This window comes from Ranitomeya imitator, chromosome 2 (genome assembly GCF_032444005.1).
Source record: "Ranitomeya imitator isolate aRanImi1 chromosome 2, aRanImi1.pri, whole genome shotgun sequence".
Classification (NCBI taxonomy): domain Eukaryota; kingdom Metazoa; phylum Chordata; class Amphibia; order Anura; family Dendrobatidae; genus Ranitomeya; species Ranitomeya imitator.
This window is the reverse complement of record NC_091283.1, coordinates 814,985,135-815,002,842: the sequence shown is the minus strand read 5'-3', so window position 1 is coordinate 815,002,842 and position 17,708 is coordinate 814,985,135. Positions and strand designations below refer to the sequence as shown.

Sequence of the window (17,708 nt, the reverse complement as noted above, 5' to 3'; positions counted from 1 at the left end):
GTGTGGTCGGCGCTCATAGCAAGCCTGTAATTCAGGCCTCTTTCACACGTCCAGATAATTCCTGTACTGGAGAAATCGGTACCGGAATTATCCGTGTCCGTGTGTCCGTGTGCTCACGTAGCACATCAGTGTGGCACACGTGCGGCAGCTGTGTGCCGACTGAGGACCACATGGACCGTGCAGGAGACAGCGCTACAGTAAGCGCTGTCCCCTGCTTTGGGTGCTGAATCCAGAATTCATTCCTTCTTCCCAGCAGCGTTCGCTGGAGAGAAGGAATGAAAAATCTTTTTTTTTTCTTTTCCCATAAAAATACAGTTTGTGTGTCCCCTCCCGCCTCCCATCTCCTGTGCGCCCCCCCCCCCCCCCCCTCGCTTGCCAGGAAATACTCACCCAGCTCCAGCGATGTCTCCTCTCTGCGCCGGCAGCAGGTCCTGTGTGAGCGGTCACATGGTCCCGCTCATTACAGTGAGGAATATGCGCATATTCCTCACTGTAATGAGCGGTAACCCGTGACCGCTCACACAGGGCCTGCTGCCGGCACTGAGAGGAGACATCGCTGGAGCTGGGTGAGTGTTTCCTGGCAAGTGGGGGGGCGCACAGGGGATGGGAGGCAGGAGGGGACGCACAAACTTTATTTTTAAGGGAAAAGAGAAAAAAAAGATTTTTCATTACTTCTCTCCAGCGAACGCTGCTGGGAAGAAGGAATGAATTCCCGCTTCAGCACCACATGCAGGGGAGACAGCGCTTACTGTAGCGCTGTCTCTCCTGCGGGCGGTACGTGCACACAGTGGAAAGTGCACACTGTTCTACATGTGCACGTGTGCGGGAGGCTTTGCGGACCATGCTGCCGGAGAAAAACGGACATGTCTCCGTGTTTTCAACACGGACACACGGTCCGTGAAAACACGGAGACATGTGCATAGACCCATTTATTTGAATGAGTCTACGTGTGTCAGTGTCTCCGGTACGTGAGAAAACTGTCAGTACACGTACCGGAGACACTGACATGTGAAAGAGGCCTCAGCTACATAGCAGCGATATGATGATCGCTTCCATGTAGCTGAGCCGATCGAGTTGTGCCAGCTTCTAGCCTCCTATTGAAGCATGGCAAAAGTTAAAAAAAAAGTTTAAAAAAAGTGAAAAAAAAAAAATTAAAATTTAAATCACCCCCCTTTCGCCCCATTCAAAATAAAACAATAAAAAAAATCAAACCTACACATATTTGGTATTGCTGCGTTCAGAATCGCCCAATCTATCAACAAAAAAAAGGATTAACCTGGTCGCTAAAGGGCGTAACGAGAAAAAAATTAGAAACACCAGAATTACGTTTTTTTTGTTGCCGCATTAAAATGCAAAAACGGGCGATCAAAAGAGCTTATCTGCACCAAAATGGTATCATTAAAAATGTCAGCTCGGCACGCAAAAAATAAGCCCTCACCCGACCCGAGATCACGAAAAATGGAGACGCTACGAGTATTGGAAAACTCCGCAATTTATTTAAATTTTTTTTAGCAAAGTTTGGAATTTTTTTCACCACTTAGATAAAATAGAACCTAGACATGTTTGGTGTCTATGAACTCGTAATGACCTGGAGAATCTTATTGGCTGGTCAGTTTAAGCATTTAGTGAACCTAATAAAAACACCAAACAAAAAAACCAGTGTGGGATTGCACTTTTTTTGCAATTTGACCGCACTTGGATTTTTTTTTCCTGTTTTCTAGTACATGACATGCTAAAACCAATGGTGTCGTTCAAAAGTACAACTCGTCCCGCAAAAAATAAGCCCTCACTTGGCCATATTGACGGAAAAATAAAAAATGTTATGGCTCTGGGAAGGAGGGGAGCAAAAAACGAACACGGAAAAACGGAAAATCCCAAGGTCATGAAGGGGTTAAGCATGCATCGGCTGTCAATTATGAAAAAAAAACACTTGATAATGAAAAAATACTTCCATTTTTAAAGCGTTTTTTAAAAAAATAATAAACATCACAAATCAGCAAATAACATTGGACGTCTTTGGTGTCCCTGTAATCGTAACAACCTGCACAACACAACGATTAGATTATATATGGGGATCCGTAAATTGCCTAAAAACATGGCGTAATTTTTTGTTTATTAAACCCATAAAAAAAGGAATAAAACTGTAATGCTGAGGCCGTTCTTTCTGCTTTTTTTTCTGCAGGTGTCCTCACGCCTCAACTTAATATCAATCTTCTCTAATTATTGCTGCGTTTCTTTTATGCCTTTTCCTGCTTATTCGATGCGATTTTGTGGCAGATATGAAGCAGAGGTTTTAACGCTTTTTTAATAGTACGGAGAAGCTTTGATTCTGCAATCTAACAGCCTTTTTTATTCATGTGTTTTGTTATAAGAAGCCTATAGAGAAAAAATGCACCAACACTGCAGAGTTTAGCAGTGCCTTTAGACCAAACGGGACGGAGAATTCATGGAATCACATCCACTTTGCTTCAAAATTTGGACCTTGTTCACATGTAGCGTAAATGCTGCGTTATTTCTGATACTTTTTTTTTGCACAAAAATTCTTCTGTGTTTAACTGTCCAAGCAAAGTGGATGTGACTTCATGAAAACTGCGACTCCTGTGGTCTACAGACGCGGCTGAACTGTGCGGTATTGGTGCTTTTGTCATATAGTGAAGCTACGTAAAGATGAGAAAGTTCTCGCGGAACCGACTGTGAATGAAGGAACAAAAAATAAATCTGCAGGTCCCAAATAGAGATGAACAGGAGGCACAGATTAAGTCGCTCCAGCGCTGGGTGATCAAAAGCCGCGCCGGGAACGCCAAAAGGTAAGAGATTCACAACCTCCCGTTAAGCTGCCAGGAAGCCCTGACTTGCATGTTGGGCCAGAGACCCATGAATCCTTCTGCTCATCTCTAGCTCAAACTGTCCCGGATACAGCGGACAGTCCTGGATTTGGGTTTGCGCCCTGTAGTCTCGAGCGTCTCCTGAATTTCCCTCACTACCACCACCCCTCTGACAACTCAACCTGCCAGGAAAGAAAGAAATGGTACCTGAGCGAGGATTGGGGTGTTGCCAGGGGCGTAGCCAACATTTGGGACACATCATCTGTCCTTCTTTCTGACCTTCAAAAGTTAGGAGGTATGGATAACACTGTGATCGGTGGGGATCTGATGGTAGGAATCCCCATGATCACAAGAATGGAGTTCTACAGTCCTCTCTGTGGAAGGAGCGGTAGCTCACTTGTGACCTTGAATTTAGTCACTGTCTTTGGCAACAGAGATCATGGATCTGCACTACCATTCCCCAAAGCCCATAGGAGTTAATGGAGCAGTGGTCATATTTGTGCCCTACCACTACATTCACATAGAACGTGGGGATCCTGTGATTGGTGGTGGTCCTAATGGTTGCACCCTGAGTGTATATACGGTATATTAGCCACCTATACTTTGGATAGCTGATAAATGTTGACTTGAGAAAACATTTTTTTTATCATTACAAAAAATAGAATCTTCAGTGCCCCTTATCATTTTTGTGGCTCTACTTCATACCGTTCTAACTCTAGGTCCAGATGAGGTCACACTAATGCTTTGTATCGTGATATTACTATACGTCCAAGCCTCTTATTATACATAACAATATTCTGTTGGCCGTACAAGCAGCTGATTGACATTGCATGCTCCTATTTAGTCTGGGATCTACAGCTACGCCCAGATCCCTTCTATGCAAGTGACTCTCCTAGTTGTACTACACCTAGAATATATGTCTGCAGGTTATTACACCAAGATTCTTCTCTACAAGTGACTCATCCAGTTTAACACCTTCCAGTTAAACACATAATGATTGTGAGTACAGCTCCACCGCTGGAGTGCTGAAGTCCAACGAGGACCCTGTTTTTTGTGGGACCCCAATACGTAGACACTTTTCCTGTGCATATGTGATTTGTTGATTTAAGGACAACTCCCTTAGTTTTAGGTCATTGAAAGATTGTTAACTAGTTTGTCAAAAATATTAAATGGTTATGTTTAGAGATGAGCGCACCCGTGGATGTTCGGGTTCATCGGGTTCGGCTGAACTTTAAAAAAAAAAAGTTTGGTTCGGGTACCTGAATGGTACCTGAATTTGATCCTGAACCCCATTCAAGTCATTAGGAGACCCGAACATCCTGCGGTTTCCACGCTGTCATCTGTGTGACAGCGTGGGAAACACCAGCTTTGACCAGCAGTAACCTTACTGATGTCACTGTCAGTCACAGCCGCTGGATATCGCGGTTCCTACACTGTCACACAGCATGTGAGCCAGCAGCTGTGAGAGGTGGAGGCGAGGTTACCACTGGTAAGGTGCTGGCTGATGACTACTACTGTCATCAGCGTCTTCTGCTTTCACTGATAGCAGCGAGAGCACGTGATGCTGATAAGAGTATTCATCCAGCGCCTGTGCATACTGTACTTTATGGGATCATTTAATTCATAAATTGGTGAATGTGCACTAGTGTGGGAGTCTTTATTCAAATAAAGATGTGTTTTCTATGTGTGTGTGTTTATTTATTTTTCTACTAGGTTAGTAAGAGGGTGTCTAGCTGACATCTCTCCATTAGTAACCCCCAAAACAATTACCCTGATTGCCACTGCACGAGGGCAATTGGGAAGAACTGAAGCCAAGCAACAGAATTACCTAATCAAATATGATGTGCCTTTTCTGGGGCAGCTGCAGGCTGATTCTGGAAGGTTGAGAATGGCCCAATTATCATGGGCACTTCCACCCTATTAATATCAGCCTGCAGCTGTCTCTTTTCCCTTAGTTGGTTGTTAGAAATATGGGGGAACCCACACCGTTATTTTCATTCATTCATTCATTCATTCATTCATTCATTTATTAATAATAAATATATGAAAAATACTAATAAATAAATGAAAAAAATGATGTGGAATCCCCCCTATTTTAATAACCAGCCAAGAAAAAGCAGACAGCTGTGAGCTGGTCTTATTATTCTGGGAAGGGGCCAATATCCATGGACCTTCCCAACCTACAATATCAGCCCCCAGCTGTCTACTTTGCCTTTGCTGGTTATTAAATACAGGGAGACCCTTAAAAAATAATGTGAGGTCCCCTCTATTTTTAATAACCAGCTAAGGAAAAGCAGATCAGGGAAATGGGATTGTGGGTTGATGTCAGCTGTATAATGTTTGCTGACATCAAGCCTACAGCTTAGTAATTATTATTATTATTATTTATTTATATAGCACCATTGATTCCATGGTGCTGTACATGAGAAGGGGTTACATACAAGTTACAGATATCACTTACAGTAAGCAAACTAACAATGATAGACTGATACAGAGGGGCGAGGACCCTGCCCTTGCGGGCTTACATTCTACAGGATGTTAGGGATGGAGACAATAGGTTGAGAGTTGCAGGAGCTCCGGTGTTGGTGAGGCGGTAGCTTCAGCAGTGGTGAGGAGGCAGCGGGGTCAGTGCAGGCTGTAGGCTTTCCTGAAAAGATGGGTTTTCAGGTTCCGTCTGAAGGATCCGAATGTGGTTGGTAGTCGGATGTGTTGGGGTAAAGAATTCCAGAGGATGGGGATATTCGGGAGAAGTCTTGGAGGTGGTTGGGTGCAGAGCGGATAAGTGTGGAGGAGAGAAGGAGGTCTTGGGAGGACCGAAGATTATGTGAGGGAAGATATCGGGAGATTAGTTCAGAGATATATGGAGGAGACAGGTTGTGGATGGCTTTGTAGGTCAGTATTAGTAATTTGAACTGGATACACTGAGAGAATGGGAGCCAGTGAAGAGATTTACAGAGGGGAGAAGCAGAGGAGTAGCGAGGAGAGAGATGGTGCGTCATCTATCAGTCACACCATTACTAACCCAGTAAGTAAAAAGAGAAGAAAACACACCAAAAAAAAATCTTTATTTGAAAAAAACTCTCAAACAATTTATCTCTTTTCCCCATTTATTAAAATAACAAGATGGTAGCCCGATTCTAACGCATCGGGAATTCTAGAATATGTATGTAGTTTATTTATGAAGATTTTAGAACAATACATTGAATACACAGGATTCGGCCAGCCGCGACCAATTAGCGAAGCGTGGTTCAAATCCCGCGCCAATTTGCGGCCGGACTGCGCCTGTCGCTGATTGTTCGTGGCCGGCCACGTAGTATATAGCACAGCCATGTAGTATATAGCACAGCCCATGGAGTATATAGCACAGCCCACGGAGTATATAACACAGCCCACGGAGTATATAGCACAGCCACGCAGTATATAGAACAGCCATGTAGTGTATAACACAGCCCACGGAGTATATAGCACAGCCCACGGAGTTTATAGCACAGCCCACGGAGTATATAGCACAGCCACGTAGTATATAGCACAGCCCACGGAGTGTATAACAGCCCACATAGCATATAACACAGCCACGTAGTTTATAACAGCCCACGTAGCATATAACACAGCTCATGTAGTATATAACAGCCTACGCACGCAGAATATAACACAGCCTACATAGTGTATAACACAGCCCACGTAGTGTATAACACAGCCCACATAGTGTATAACACAAGCCACATAGTATATAACAGCCCACATAGTGTATAACACAGGCCACGTAGTATATTGCACAGCCCACGTAGTATATAGCACAACCACGTAGTATATTGCACAGTCACGTAGTATATTGCACAGCCACGTAGTATATAACACAGCCCACATAGTATATTGCACAGCCCACGTAGTATATTGCACAGCCCACGTAGTATATAACAGCCCATGTAGTGTATAACACAGCCCACGTAGTATATTGCACAGCCCACGTAGTATTTTGCACAGCCCACGTAGTATATTGCACAGCCCACGTAGTATATAACAGCCCATGTAGTGTATAACACAGCCCAAGTAGTATATTGCACAGCCCACGTAGTATGTTGCACAGCCCACATAGTATATTGCACAACCCACGTAGTATATTGCACAGCCCACGTAGTATATAGCAATGTGGGCACCATATCCCTGTTAAAAAAATAATTAAAATAGAAAATAGTTATATACTCACCTTCCGTTGGCCCGCGGATCCAGGCGAAGCGTTTACTGATGCTTCTCGCGCGCTCCAGTCCCAAGAGTGCATTGCGGTCTAGTGAGATGAAGACGTAGCGGTCTCGCGAGACCGCTACATCATCATCTCGCGAGATCGCAATGCATGGAGCGGTCACCGGCGCATCGCGAGGAGCGGGAAAGGCCTGTTCTGGATCCGAGGGGCCGACGGACGGTGAGTATATAACTATTTTTTTTTTTATTATTATTTTTAACATTAGATCTTTTTACTATTGATGCTGCATAGGCAGCATCAATAGTAAAAAATTGGTCACACTGGGTTAATAGCAGCGTTAATAGAGTGTGTTACACTGCAGCATAACGTGGTCCGTTAACGCTGCCATTAACCCTGTGTGAGCCCTGACTGGAGGGGAGTATGGAGCGGGCACTGACTTCGGGGAGTAAGGAGCAGCCATTTTGCCGCCAGACTGTGCCCGTCGTTGATTGGTCGTGGCTGTTTTGCCGCGACCAATCAGCAACTTGGGATTTCCGTTACAGACAGACAGAAAGACGGAAGTGACCCATAGACAATTATATAGTAGATAATAATAATAATAAAATAAATTATAATCCACAGGGTCTGCCGTAATCCATAATATGGAGGTCACACGATGATCCCAGTCTTCTTCTTCCTGTCTATGACGCTCCATTCAGAAAACGAAGCTCCATAGACTCGATCAGCAGCCAGGGAGACTTTAAAGTTACTGGAGTTTCCAGCTGCTGGAACACTTGGAGGCTGTGAACTTTGGTAACCATAGTCGACAGCTTCCAGGGGTTCTAGTAGCTGGAAACTCCAGTAGTCTTAAAGTCTCCTTTAAATGCTGACTTAAGGTTTCTAGGCCTCACAGCTGCCAAAAGACCCAGTGGCTGTGAACTCTGAGTAGCTCGAGTGCGCTGCCCTCATGTGAACTGAGATAACCTTACTGATGTCACCTCAGTTCATAGCAGCCAGGTCTTTAAGAGCGCAGCACAAGATCCAGCAGTGGCTGCTGTTCCAGTCTAAGGAGATGCATTCTCTGAGCAGAGTTCCATAGATTAGATGAAGAAGACTAAAATTGTCGTGGGACCTCCTTATTATATATTACGGAGGACCTGTGGATTTTTTTTTAATTGGGGAAGGAGGGAAATTGTTGGTGTTTTTTTTCAAATAAAGATTTTTTGGGGTGTGTTTTCTTCTCTTTTTACTTACTAGGTTAGTAATGGGGGTGTCTGATAGACACCTCTCCATTACTGATCCATGGGCTTGATGTCAGCAAACATTGCACAGCTGACATCAACCCCACAATCCCATTACCCCGATTGCCACCACACCAGGACAATCGGGAAGAGCTGAGGTAAGCGCAAGAATTCGCGCATCTAATGGATGCACCATTTCTGGGGCGACTGAGGGCTATGAGGTCTTATGAGGCTTTTAAGGAAACAATATCCATTGCCCTTTCCAGCCTATTAATATTAGCCCCGTGCTGTCTGCTTTGCCTTACCTGGGTATTAAAAATAGGGGGGACCCCATGTCAATTGTTTTAGGTTCGCCCCATTTTTAATAAACAGCAAGGGCAAAGTAGACAGCTGGGGGCTAATAGTAATAGGTTGGGAAGGTCCATGGATATTAGCCCCTTCCTAAAATAAGACAAGCTCACAACTGTTTGCTTTCCATCAGCATGTTAAAAATAATAGAGGGGACCCCATGTCGTTTTTTTCTATTTATTTATTAGTATTTTTCATTTATTTATTTAGTAATAAATAAATGAAAAAACGGCTATGTGTCCCCCCCCTAATTTTAATAACCAGCTAAGGGAAAGCAGACAGCTGGTGGCTGATATTAATAGGCTCGAAATGCCCATGGTTATTGGACCATTCCCATCCTACAAATTTCAGCCTGCAGCTGCCCCAGAAGTGGCGTTTCATATTTGATGAGCCAATTCTGGTGTTCAGCCTCAGCTTTTCCCGATTGCCCTGGTGCGGTGGCAATTGGGGTAATTGTTTTTGGGGCTGATGTCAGCAGCTGGATGACACCAAGCCCAGGGATTAGTAATGGAGAGGTGCCGGTCAGACAACCCCATTACTAACCTAGTAGTAAAAATTAATGAAGTATTTTTTTCTGTGTGTTTGTTTGTAATTAAGACTCCCCCACACTCATTCTTTACTCGTTTATTAATTAAAAATAAATCCAGATTATTCTATCTATCTGTAATCTAAGAGTGAAATGTCTCACAATGCTCATTGAATCCTGTAGAGTCTCGTTACGAGGAAGATCTCAGAATCTCAGAGTGAAACTTCACAGTTCACTCGCGGTCAGCGGCAGGCACCAAAATTCTCACACTCCTGCCTGCCGCTGACCAAGAGCCTCGCTCTGAGAACGTTCTCAGAAGGAAACTCAACAGGGTTACTTGCGGTCAGCGGCAGGCACAGAAATTTTTACTCTTTAGCCAGCGGATAACCGCGAGTAACGCCATTGAAACTCATTCTCAGAACGTTCTCAGTGCAAGGTTCAATAGAGTTACTTGCAGTCAGCGACAATCCACGCCGTTTTTAAAAATTATTTTTTTAAATTAATAAAACAGCATGGGGCCCCCTCTATTTTTGATGACCAGCCAAGATAAGCAGACAGCCCACAGTTGTCTGCTTTACTTATGCTTGTTATCAAAAATACAAGTGAAACAAAATACAGAGTTATTGAGTGGCTACGGTGAATGTCTGAGATTTTGAGCCAAGTCTCCAATCAAACTCTTTATTGCAAGTGTATGGGTTTGTGAAAAAATCTGACAGCACTCGATTGCCATCCACGTGCTGTCTATTTTTCATTGACTCTTTGATGGGACAAACGTCCATCAGTTTGAGAAAAAAAACAAACCTCTGAGCAACTTTTTACTATAAAAACAGACACGTGGACCGTGATAAAATCCTGAATAAAAGCACTGCTGATACTCGGACCGTTTTTTTTTTTTTTTTGCGTATTAAAAAAATCACTGATGTGTGAATGCATCCGGCGGAATTTTTAGAAAACTCTTGTAATGAAAAAGCATTGGCGAAAGTAAATAACCAGATCTAAAAAAATACAATATATTTTTTTTTTAATTAAGATTTTTTTTTTTAATGACCACTTTCTTTCCTTCCAGAATTAGGTGATGACATTTATTTACCGCTATAGAAAAAAAAAGTAATTATCAGAAATTTCAGCAGAACCCTGACCCTGCAAACCTATCCGTGGACCTAATCTTGATTTCCAGTGCTTTCGATCCATTTCCATTAGGAACCGAGAAAGGTCTCCAATAATCAATTGACTTTCTAGCGCCCCGGTATAATTGGCATTTCGGTCTCTATAAACCTTGTGAATGGTAATTTCTTCGCCACTTTTTTTTCTCATCTCCGGTCATTTCACGACCGCAGTTTCTTTGGTAGAAATCGCACGGTATTGCTATTTTTCCATTATCTTGTCATCCTGCGGTGGAATCGGAGAGGTTAATGTTATCCTACATGGCAGAAGGGACATCGGGGTAATTACATTTCCATGGAGAGGCGGACGTCTCCGTCAGTATTTGGCACGGGTGGGCTCGCTGGGCATCTCTCCTCGGGGCTTTTTCTCTTCTGGCTGCGATGAGGAAGGCTTTGCAGTTTTCGAAGTGTTCGCTTGATGACGTTCTTGCACTGAAATGCTAGCTGCAATGACACTGCAAAGGCTGATAGGAGGTTGGCGAATGCTGGCAATGAGCTCATTCTCCCAGGAGGGAGCACCAGTCTCTGAGCATCTTCCCTGTGAAATCCATCCTCAGCATCCTCCATGCTTCACTTTGTGGGTGTGTATTTATGGTGAGCAGCTTTCCTCCATTTGCTACATTTTTGCCTTCATCCTCTCCCTGCACATTATGGAAATGCATTGACTTCAGTGTGTGGATGATGACATGACTGTAGGACCTGCTGCTTTTAGGGATGAATTGAGCAGGGATCCAGGGATCTGCTATAAGGTCGGTCTCTTTTCTGTAATCCTATATACGTGCACGCTGATTTTCGTTTCCATTTAGGATCTTGGAGGAGGAATCCTGGAATGAAGTGTTGCAATGTGTAGAAGGCCTGGTGTATTTTGGTGCTTTGCAGCCGTTCCTCCCATATGCAGCTGAATTCACCCCACATTAGTGATTTCTGTATTGGAAACGATATCTTGCTGCACCGATGATGCGATGCATTATAAACGCTTTCTTACGAGTTGTACGATACGCATGTTGCATAGATGTAACACCATTGGTTTTGATATTTTTGTATTTGCACAATATATACATGCTGTGTTATGTAAAACTGCACATCCCGATATAATAGTATGATGAGCCGTGCCAAACGACAAACTCAGCTCTGCTACATCTTATCAGTAGAGAGGAAGGAGAGGCTGAGTACATGATGTACAGCACTTTGCCATGGAGTATATATATATATTGTATTGGAATGCATTCATTGTGCATTAGTTATTTGCTGTTGCATTGTAGCTTTGCTTTTTTTTAAACTAAAAAAAAGAGGCCATCATGTTATAATAATAATAATAATAATAACAACTTGTTTTTATTATGTATACCCCTCCTCACATGTAAAGCGCCATGGAATAAATGGCGCTATAATAATAAATAATAATAATAATAAATAATAATAATGACCGTATAATCCTGCCACCATACAAAATGACGTCTCCTTTGCTGACTGCCACAAGCAGCACTTATCCATGTCTGCAGGGTTTATTTGTTCTTTCCGCCTTCATGATTTTTAAGTGACTTCTTGATATTTTATTATGTTTACCTTGTTTGTGTACAGACCTTAAAAAGATTAAGCAGTGTTTTGTCAGTGGGCCCTAATACTGAGTTTACACAATTTACTCTGGATTTGGTGTTGACATTGCAGCCTTGAGATAATCACCAATGCATATACTGATTAGGCACGAGCGGACCGGTGGAAGTTCCGGCTCCGGTTCTGGTAACTGACCTGAACTTTATAGAAAGTTTGGTTACCAGAACAGTACCCGAACTTCCGCTAGAACCCGAGCACCGTTGAAAGTAGAGATACCCGAGCAAGTTAGTAAAGAAAAAAAAAAAATCTCCTTGCGCCACCACGGACTTGCCCAAACAGTTCTCTGGACTTCAGCAGAAAGTCCGGGTTCGGCGTTCAGGCCCAAACAGTCACTGGCATGAACATTTCTGCCAAGTTCTCCCATCTCTAACGCTGATCATGCTCTCCATATACACATACTAGGGACCCACTTTTATGAGCCAACCACTAAGCAGAGGGTTTGGGCCATCCATGTGCTACCACATTTCACCTGCAGAGGCCGCTGCAGGGGGAATGTTTAGCTGTGTACAGTTGTAGGATCAGCGGATCGGCGCAGCATCTTCCATATTGACGGAATTGTCTGTGATGAGGACAAGCTCTAGAAGCAGCAATGCAAGAACTGGGACATTTGGGCTGCACGGTGGCTCAGTGGTTAGCACTGCTGCTTTATGCCCTGGGTTCAAATCCCACCAAGGACAACATCTGCAAGGAGTTTGTATGTTCTCCCCATGTTTTCGTGGGTTTCCTCCGGGTTCTCCTATTTCCTCCCACACTCCAAAGACATACTGATAGGGAATGTAGATCGTGAGCCCCATTGGGGACAGCGATGATGTCTGTAAAGTGCTGCGGAATAATAAAACACCATATTGTATGCAGCGTGAGGATACAGACAGGAGGATACAGGTTCTTAGTTTGTGCATTGACAAGAAAACATCCCACCAAAAAACATTGGGCCAAAAATGTATTCGCTGTTCACCGAAATTGTGTTATTACTGAGAATTGCTATTACTTAAGCTGGACATACACATTAGACAATGTTGACCAGATCTATAAAAATAATAAACCTTATAATATATTCTGGGATGATCCTTGTAAGTGTAAAATATTGTAGCGCGATACTATATCTAAATAGGAAACAAGTGATGGGTTAAAAAATCACCAAAATGTAATTAAGAGTATGCAATGGTTTATGTAGATAATTGTTTTGCTTTGTTTATATAGCACTATCATATTCCACAGCGCTTTACAGATATTGTCATCACTGTCCCCATGGGGGTCACAATCTAGATTCCAGATCAGTACAGGTGCTTCTCACAAAGTTAGAATATCATCCAAAAGTTAATTTATATCAGTTCTTCAACACGTGAAACATATATATTATATAGAGTCATTAAAGACAGAGTGATCTATTTCATGTGTTTATTTCTGTTAATGTTGATGATTATGGCTTACAGCCAATGAAAACCCAAAAGTCATTATCTCAGTAAATTAGAATAATTAACAAAAAAACACTTGCAAATGCTTCCTAAGTGTTTAAAAAAGTCCCTTAGTCTGTTTCAGTAGCTCCACAATCATGGGGAAGACTGCTGACCTGACAGATGTCCAGAAGGCAGTCATTGACACACTCCACAAGGAGGGGAAGCCACAAAAGGTCATTGCTGAAGAAGTCGGCTGTTCAGAGTGTGCTGTATCCAAGTATATTAATGGAGAGTTAAGTGGAAGGAAAAAGTGATGTAAGAAAAAGTTCACAAGCAACCAGGATAACCTGGATTAAGAAAAGGCCATTGAAAAATTTGGGGGAGATTCACAAGGAGTGGACTGCTGCTGGAGTCATTGCTTCAAGAGCCACCACACACAGACGTATCCAGGACATGGGCTACAAGTATCACATTCCTTGTGTCCGGCTACTCATAATGAATAGACAACACCAGAGGCGTCTTACCTGGGCCAAGGAGGAACAGAACTGGACTGTGGCTCAGTGGTCCAAGGTGTTGTTTTCAGATGAAAGTAAATTTTGCATTTAATTTGGAAATCAAGGTCCCAGAGTCTGGAGGAAGAGTGGAGGCCACAATCCAAGCTGCTGGAGGTTTAGTGTGAAGTTTCCACAATCAGTGATGGTTTGGGGAGCCATGTCATCTGCTGGTGTAGATCCACTGTGTTTTATCAAGACCAAAGTCAGCGCAGCCGTCTACCAGGAAATTGTAGAGCATTTCATGCTTCCCTCTGCCGACAAGCTTTTTGGAGATGGAAATTTCATTTCCCAGCAGGACTTGGCACCTGTCCACACTGCTAAAAATACCAATACTTGGTTTACAAACAACAGTATTACTGTGCTTGATTGGCAGCAAACTCTTCTTACCTTATCCCTATACAGAATCTATGGGATATTGTCAAGAGGAAGATGAGACACCAGACCCAACATTGCAGACGAGCTGAAGGCTGCTATCAAAGCAACCTGGGCTTCCATAACCCCTCAGCAGTGCCACAGGCTGATCGTCTCCATACCACGCTGCATTGATGCAGTAATTGATGCAAAAGGAGCCCGACCAAGTATTGAGTGGATTTACTGAACATACATTTCAGTAGGCCGACATTTCAGATTTTAAAATCATTTTTCAAGCTGGTGTTATAAAGTATTCTAATTTACTGAGTTAATGACTTTTGGGTTTTCATTGGCTGTAAGCCATAATCATCAACATAAATGGAAATAAACACTAGAAATAGATCACTCTATTTGTAATGACTCTGAAATAAATTTTGATGATATTCTAATTTTGTGAGAAGAACCTTTATGTCTTTGGAGTGTGAGAGGAAACCCATGCAAACATGGGGAGAACATACAAACTCGTTGCAGATGTTGTACATGGTGGGATTTGAATTCAGGACCCCAGCGCTGCAAGGCTGCAGTGCCAACAACTGAGCCACCATGCTTCCTAATGTGTCATTTGCTCAAAGAAATTGACCATCACTGCAAAAAAAGACATGGAACGCACATCCAAAAATCATACATTGATCAAAAATTTTCGAAACTGACCCTGAGGTTCCCAATTTAATATTTTGATCAGGCTGTAAGAAGCCCGCTACCATGGCACGGCGAACCTCCGAGTGGGTCCCTAACTTTTTATAGCCTTAAAGATTCTACTCTGTGCAGTAGCCACTGCCTCTACGATTGTGCATGAGAAAAAAATGAGTTACTGTAAATATCGTGTTAAAATTCTTGAGTTCCTCTGATTCTTCCGCTGTTTTATGTTTTGCACGATGTTACTCCATTGCAAAGATCTTCATATTTGTTTCCTCTGGAGCGCACTATGTGAAATCTCTGGTTGTAGTGCAACTAGGTCTTTCTTCAATCTTCTCTTGCAGGTAAAGATTATAATATCCCTTTAAGATGCTGCCAATCACAGCTCTCAGTATCAGATATCGCCAAGCAGTGATTGGCAGCGTCTTGAACAGATGAAAGCGTGCTCTCCCACAGAAGACTCTGAGGAAATGCCAAGTTGGACTGCAAAGCAGAGATTTCAAATAGTGCGCTCCAAAAGCAAAAGATATGAATGTCTCCACACTGGAACAATGGAACAAAAAAATGGAAAAATCACCAGAATCAGGGAAGCGCATAGATTTGTGACAGATTGCGAATAATAAAGCAGTATGCCAAAAAATAGCTCAAATATGGGTTTCGCACTATTAATCTTCTTCAGGGGGAGTGGTCATTTATGTGATTTCGTTACACAGCAAAATAACTGGCTGAAGGAACAACTTAGCCTTATAATATTTCTGAGCATGTAATAGGAATATCAGGAGCTGATTAGCGAGGTGTCCACGTCTCAGATCATCTTGGCCACCACCGGAGGCTTTTATCCATCATTCTATCTACCTCGGGTGGAGATACAGACGCAGCATTCACTACCTTGATGGTCAGCACATTACGCTGATAACTATGCATCTGTGCTATTTGCGTAATGTTTAATATGAATGGGCGACCTACTATGAAGATAACATTAAAAACACGACACTACCGTGAAGCACGCCACAGCCGTCAAGATATAAGTAGGAGTCACTGCACGTGAAATTGACTTTCGTTGAATTCATGTATTTATTTCGATTTTCAAATTGGTCAAAAGTTTAGATCAGTGGCGGTCCAGGTGCCGAGAATCCCTCCGACCATTGATCTGAAGTACTCAGTTTAACAAAGTCGATCACAGCTGAATGCGCTCATCACTTCTGCCCCTTCGCATCAATGACTCGTGGAGGTCGCGCCAGCCAAGCTCCAACCGTTTGAGGAAACAAAGGGGCAGAAGCGCTCAACTAAGCGCAGCGGCAGCACCCATTCAGGTGTGATCAACCTAAGTGGTGGGAATGTAGTCCTCGCACGGAGCCACCCTGCTATGGGTCGAGGCAAATGCAAAATGAGATAAATAGGAAAGCTCTAGCGATGAAAAGGTGAGTACAAAACTTCACTTTTTTGCAGAGATTTACAGAATTGTCTCTGACATTTCACAGAGGCTAAGGCAGAGCGTCGCGTTTCGGCATTCAAGTCTCAGTCATGGCTTGAACGCCGAAACGCGTCGGTCTGCTCTAACCTCTGTGATACGTCAGGCACAATTTTTTAAATAAAAAAGCAATAAAAATGAAGTTTTGTACCTACCCTTTTATCACCGGAACACTCCTATTTCCTAAGTTTTCTGATAGCTCCTTATACATAAAAATGCGTGCGCAACGACTTGATTTCCTCGAGTTGCTAACTTGAGGAGGAGCTGAGGAATCTTGGAAGTGGCTGTCCATGGCCCCTTTCGTTATTGGGATTCTCCAGGAACTGTTTGATCGGTGAGATACAAATTCTGGGGACCACAATGAAGGGGCCACGGTGACCAAAGTAAATAAAGAGATTCAGTATGGCATTGTACTAATCAAGAATTTTCCTGCACTCCGCAGTCAAAAATGGAGTGTCACCCTAAGCTTTTTGTAGTCACAGAGAGCCCCTTTAAAACAATTCAGAAGGACCCCCGCATGACAATAATGTCTGTTCTGACTCTTCAATGTATTTCTGTGTTTCACTGCCAGCAAAAAAATGAATAAAAACAAAGGGAGCATGCGGGGACATCACAGACACTGGGGGAAATCTGCTCCGCCACATCATCCATATGTTGCATCTCTCAGCACAGGAGCAGCTTTGTCCGTCTGTCAATCTATGGCGTCGTTAAGCCAAGACTGGAGAGTCTTCATGTCCTGCAGGAATCCATCCGCAGACTCGTACCATTATACATTCTATATATTTCTACTCTTCCCTACATTTAGTCCACCATCGTGTCCTATCAGCAAGAAAAGTTGTAGGGGTGTCCCCAAAATTTAGCCTTTGTATATAGGGGACCCTACATACTTATTATCATGAAAGAGGTTCTTTTTGCAGAGGACCCCCACCCCCTTTCCAATTAGGAATACATAAGACTATCCACTTCTAAATAATACACATGTATTATTTATTGTTATTCTTTATTTACATAAATAAACCTTTTATTGGTTTAATTCCATCAGGCCATTGTCTAATGGGATGACCGTTCCATAGACATTGACTAAAATGACATACAGTTGTGCTCAAAAGTTTACATACCCCGTCAGAATTTTTGCTTTCTTGGCTTTTTTTCAGAGAATATGAATGATAACACCAAAACTTTTTCTCCACTCATGGTTAGTTGGTTGGGTGAAGCCATTTATTGTCAAACTACTGTGTTTTCTCTTTTTATATCATAATGACAAACCCAAAACATCCAAATGACCCTGATCAGGACATTATCAGCTTACAAGGAGCATCGGTCATTGATTTTAATGGGGTCT

General features: G+C 42.9%; 1 protein-coding gene across 2 annotated transcripts in view; it reads left to right on the top strand.

The window, feature by feature from the left end:
* Positions 1-10,782: 10,782 nt before the first annotated feature.
* The window catches only part of JAKMIP3 (Janus kinase and microtubule interacting protein 3), a 146,111-nt gene continuing 139,185 nt past the window's right edge, over positions 10,783-17,708 (top strand). Inside the window, exon 1 of one of the 2 annotated variants that reach the window (XR_011318538.1) lies at positions 10,783-10,877. The gene's annotated coding sequence lies outside the window, so the exon portion shown is untranslated. Of the gene's footprint in view, positions 11,033-17,708 lie in introns of both variants that reach the window. The other variant, XM_069753899.1, reaches the window with a different exon arrangement.